A 5,951-nucleotide genomic window follows, 5' to 3' on the forward strand; every position below is an offset into this window, starting at 1 on the left:
TACATTACCATTCATCAATTCAGAATCATGCTCAGGTTCAGTTATTCGAGGGGACATGAAATCAATCAATTATAACAATTATATAACATTTATATAACAATAACAACAATAACAATACAAATATCAATACAAAATATATTATCTGTCTGGCAGTACATTCATTGCTGTAGTTGGACTCCATTTACAGTGGCAGCCAAGTTCAGTTTGAATCAGATCTGGGCCACATCCAGATTGGAATCCGATTGGTTTTAATGGTCACGTGATGTTAATACCGTTCGGATTCCAATCTGGATGTGGTGCAGATCTGATCAGATTATCCAGGCTGTATGTTTAACAAAAGAGGAATAAAAGGTGCACTGTAGCCAGTGTGCATTAATTTCTTATCAGGTTTGGAGTGAATAATAGGTCTGACTCAACCTGAGCACAGACAGGCACTCACTTTCACTAGGACAGCGACCCCATTTACAGTGGCGGCCAAATTCAGTCTGACTCAGATCTGGGCCACATCCAGATTGGAATCCGATTGGTTTTAATGGTCACGTGATGTTAATACCGTTCGGATTCCAATCTGGATGTGGCCAAGATCTGATTACCGGTGTAAATGGGGCCTAAGGCATGCCCTTGAACAACAACAATATAAATAAAAACAATATCAATACAATTAACACACAGAATTGTTCTGAGGGGAAACTTGATAACGATTCTTTGTCTGTCATTTGGACTTGTGATGGTGTCCCAGTTTTTCGTTCGTCCAAATACTCTATTTGGCCTTTACAAACACAACTAATTGAGCTGCCGCCCAAACTGCGGAAACAACATATAATGGTGACAGCCCTTTGGTTTGGACCGAGTAAGCCAAAAATGGAAACTTTCTTAGCTCCATACATTGCTGAATGTACTAAACTGGCTAAAGATGGTTTTGAGTGGACAAATCCCATCACGGGTAAAAAACTGATTTCCAAAGTTTTCAACCTTATTTGTACTGCCGAAGCTGTTGCAAGACCGCTTCTCAAAAATACACCAAAAAAAAACACAAGATGCATGCCCTTGAACAACAATATAAATAAAAACAATACATATACATATATAAAATAAAATAAAACGGGGACCCCATTTACAGTGGCAGCCAAGCTCAGTCTGAATCAGATCATGGGCCACATCCAGATTGGAATCCGATTGGTTTTAATGGTCACGTGATGTTAATACCGTTTGGATTCCAATCTGGATGTGGCCCAGATCTGATTATCTTTTTTTTTTTTTCAGCTAAGGTCTAGACTTCATTACGTATATTTGGAGGTGAAGGGTCAGTCTTCTGTGATGTCTTCTTTTTTGGCCCACCGGTCTTCTTGGGACGTTTTGGCTTCCCTACCTTGTCCTCGTAGTTAAGCTTTGCTGTCACCACCTTAAGAACTTTCTTTTTGGGAACGCCGCATTTCTCCATCACGTAGGCTGTATGAGGGAGAGAAAACAGATTAATGATTAAAATTGAATTCTGGGTAACAGACTAGAGCAATGCTGAACCATCATCGTCCAGTAGTGCCATTCAATGACCAATGGGAGAGATAACAACCGCTGGAACACACCCACCTTTGTCAGGTTAGGATTGTTTGGGCTCCGAGGGTATGATCCATAAGACATAGATATTAGGGCTGTCCCGATGACACAATTTAACCGTGGTGTGATTAAGTGTCTCAGAAGTACGGTATGCGACAAAAATTGCAATGGCCCACCCCACCCTTTTTTAACCTCATCCTTTTTGTGGGGAAGGCAAATGTGTTTAAAGCGTTGTAAGCTTGTACAAGCGCTGTAAGCTTGCCAAGCGGCTATTTTCAGCAAAAAGCTTTCCCCACAATAATATAAGACAGAACATACACTAGTATAGAGCTCTGAGGGACTTCGCTCAACCATATGGAGTTCAGGTGGTTAACAGCAATTTTACACTTGAATTACTATATATAAATAACCTACAATGAATAAGCTTTACAGTGTTGCTTTTTAAATAGCACAGCAGAGATGAGTTTTTACTGTATTTTAATGTTCACTTAGTCTTCATTGCTGTGTATGCTTTTGTAATGCTTTGTGACCATTTCGTGTGAGCCGTGGTTTGTGTGGTATATCTCCCCATTGCGGTTTGAAACAGAAATATTGCGGTATGCGATTAATGCGACAGCCCCAATAGATATGCCTCTAATGTAGAGTCATTATGATCCCAAAGATTTTTAAAACCATCCTACTGTGTGCTCTCGCCCTGTGTCTCTATATCCTTCCGGGTGGGAGGGACATCACGACAGACCCTTGTCTGTCGACCTAAAGTTGTGTCAAATGTTAACATTTCAGGTCATGAAGCAAGAAACAATAATTTAAAATCTCACCAACAACAGCTTGAAGCTTCCGCGGGTCAAGCATGGGCTTCGGGGTGGCAACGTCTTTCTGGATGTTGCACTTCTTTCCTGTAATTAGGGGTGGGCAATATGGACAAACATTGTATCACCATTTTCAGCTAATTATCAGGATAACCATAATTATCACAATCACTTTTGCTATTATTTTAGGATGATCATCATTATGATTGGCATACAATGATTAATTGTATTATGATTACTAATTATACACACAGGCCGACTCAGTATAGGAATGAGATATATGCTGCTAATAGATAATTTCCACTAAAGTGTATTAATTACATAGTCCCCATCCAGAATTGAAGTCAAATTATTGTTTTAGACATGCGACAAATACAAGAACATATTATTGAACTCAATTCTCTGTGGCATGAATAATCAATAGAAAAGGTCATTTTGTGGGCTCCCGCTGGCCTACTGCGCATATCACAAATGTCTCTGATGTCGCCGGTTCGACTCCCGATCCGGGCGACCTTTGTCTCTCTCTCTACCAGTTTCCTGTCAGTATGCTGTCGTATCAATAAAGGCATTAAACCAATCCCGGGCTCCCCCAGAGTTAGTGTCGAAGAGTCCTTGAGCAAGACTCTGAACCCCTGGTTGCTCCCAGTGAGCAGGTTGGTGCCTTGCATGGTTTCCTCCACCATTGGTGTATGGATGCGTGTGTGAATGGGTAAATGTAATGCAATATTTGTAAAGCGCCTTGGATTAAAGGCACTATATAAATGAACCATTGAGACCATTGAGCACACCCCTACCTGTGATGCTGCATTGTGCTAGTTCAGTTCTGCTGAACAGGAGGGTCAGGAGTTTGTTAAGGCTGAGTGCTTGGAGTGGTCGATGTACCGGAGGGAGTGCTCTGGCACAAGAACCCCTCCTCCAATGTCAGTCTGAAAAAGAAACAGAACAGTGTACAGAATAACTTCAGAAATTATTGAATATTACTAGTAGTAGTAAGCTATTTACCACGAGAGAGAGTGGGTTATGCGAGTGCAAAACAACCCAGAAACAGTGGCTTTATCAGACCATAACACACGACCCTCGAGTGGTAAATTGCTTTTCTACCACTTCGACCATATAAATGAAAGAAAACATGCAAGGCTATTGAGTTACAATCCTTAATTGTTTCAGAATACACTCAGCATGGTAGGGTAGGCTTGCCCATGTGACTGCTATAAGCCAATCAGAATGTCTCCTTGCAACACAAAAGTGGGCGGGGAAAAAAACAGAGGGTTGTTAGCCCACAACCTTTTTTTTTAAGTCAATCAGAATCCAGTATCCAATCATGTGACCAAAAAAAGTGGTAGAAGTTATAGTAGTTATCGACAACACTGACAAATGTCTAAGGTTAGAGCTGGATAGCTGAGAAGTGGCACGTGGCAAAAACAGTCAAATGAATACTGGCTTTAGACCACGTAGATTAGGACATTTTCTATCAAATTGGGGGTTCTTGAAATGAATAAGTAAATATAATATTGTGTAACAACTACCTCTTTTTGTGCAGCTTGATTTTGACAGGGCCTCAGGGTGACCCCTGTGTCTAAAGCCCCCGAGAGAGCTTCAACTCGGCTCAGAAGTTCTGGGAGATCTGTAAAGATGTACAAAAACAAATCATGTAATTTAAATCAGAATCATTTCTGAATATTTGGAATTCAACAATATATATCACTTCTGTAAGTTTAACCTTAGATCCTAAATGCTCAGTAAAATACCCAGTGGCGTACCCACCATAGAGGCAGGGCAGGCGGCCGCCTGCCCAACTAAAATCTAGCCTCCCCTAGAAAATAAAGTAAAAGACTGAAAAACAGGCAGTGAAAAAAATCCAAAGAGAATAGTGGCCGTCGGAACTCGTCCATTCACGCGGGCAGGCAGCTAATCACTACCGTATCCAAACAGCAGAGCGACGTCGCCTATACTATAGTGATGCAAATGTTTGCCTTTATCTTATGGGGTGCCAGGAGTGCCAGGTGTGGGGGTCTCTGGGCCATCACCTGTACTCACCAGGCATAAAAGGGGCTCTAGTATGAGAGCAGCTTGAACCATTAAACTACAACATGAAGAGACCACTGCTGAATAATTGATTGATTGATTATACTTGCATATTGTTTTTATTAACGTTTTTCAGTTTTGTAGTCAGTGTTGCGTTGTTAACTTGTTTCCCCCGAGATTTTTTCCCCGAGTACCCCCCCCCCCCCCCCCGGCCCCTTCAGAGGGGGGGGGGGGGGGGGGGGGTAGGTAGAGAAAAAAATCTCGCCTGCCCTAAATGTAATTTCTGGGAACGCCACTGAAAATACCTGATGACATCTACACCAGATCACGAGATCTACAAGCTCACAACGCGTCACATTGTGAGCTTGTAAATCGGCTTTTTTGGGGAATGTTCCCCCAGAATAGGGATGCTAAGGTTCAAGTGGTTGAACGTCAAGTATACATTTATTTGCAGTCAGTACTGATGCAAACTGATGGACATTTCATGCTGTGGAAAGATGGGGATATTTACGTAGTGTAAAATGATACAAGATCCTAAAAATGTAATTCAGGGGTACCGTGAATGAAAGGTTATGGTAAACTAATGGACCCTTATATACCTTTTAACTCTTAAGATGCTAAAATGATACGTTTCATTTTACGCTCTCAAGAGTTGAACTATTGTTGAAAATCTGCATTGCTAAAATAACTTGAACTTACTGTCAAAGAGCAGATACTGCTTCTCAGCTGAGAGTTCTCTTTAAATTAATAAATTAGTCATAATCCCGTTATCAAGACAATTTAAATAACTAAACAATGTGTAGAGTTGGGTCATTGACTTCAAAAACATCAGCCTACGCACTTATTATCAATACAGTAATAGTAGGCTAAAAAGTCTACACAAACAGTATTTCTGTGTGTCAACACTCACCTAAAATGTCCGCCGCTTCTTCTTCATCCTTTTATCTTCTCTGAAGCCGGTTTATAATTCTTTTTGATGAATCCAAAGCAACGCAATTTATCTAACTTTCTATTGAAGTGCTGCAGGCTCGAGACAACATTCATTCTCCCCGCGCAGTCGCGAGCATGCTGAGACATTGTTGCCAGATTTTGTGAGAGAAATAAGCAGCCAGGTCTGTGAAAACAATTAAGCCCAAAAGAAGCGACATTTGCAGATTTGAAAATAGCCGATCTACAAGCTCACAGTGCGTCGCATTTGCAATGCATTTTGTGAACTTGTAGATCTGCTATTTCTACTATCAAAAATAAGTGAAATCTTAGACTAATATTTACAAGCAATTGAAGCAACTTTACAGAAAAACAAGCCCAAAGTCGCTTATAATAAGCAGATATGGCAACACTGCTCAGGGCCCATAATGCACTTCTCTGTAAAAAAAAAGAAAAGAATAGATGTACAAGCTCACAACGCATCGAATTGCGACAAGATGTAGATCTGTAGATCTGTTCATTTTGGTAACCATAGCAATAAAAAGTGTTATTTAGAATCAAACTAGCATATTATTTGCCAATTGCGATAAAATAAATATATTATCTATGTCACATCACAAGAAAAGGACAAGAAAT

At 40.6% G+C, this 5,951-nt stretch overlaps 1 long non-coding RNA gene across 1 annotated transcript; it reads right to left on the minus strand.

Moving 5' to 3' along the window:
• Positions 1–52: 52 nt before the first annotated feature.
• Positions 53–5,324, minus strand: LOC311041229. Its single transcript, XR_014600378.1, has 5 exons — positions 5,299–5,324; positions 3,890–3,987; positions 3,158–3,289; positions 2,373–2,450; positions 53–1,449 (listed from the first exon to the last, which is right to left on the minus strand). It is a non-coding gene; the product is annotated as an uncharacterized lncRNA (long non-coding RNA).
• Between the last annotated feature and the right edge of the window lie 627 nt (positions 5,325–5,951).

Source organism: Gymnoscopelus microlampas (genome assembly GCF_963454915.1).
Source record: "Gymnoscopelus microlampas genome assembly, contig: SCAFFOLD_126, whole genome shotgun sequence".
NCBI classification, from domain to species: Eukaryota; Metazoa; Chordata; class Actinopteri; order Myctophiformes; family Myctophidae; genus Gymnoscopelus; species Gymnoscopelus microlampas.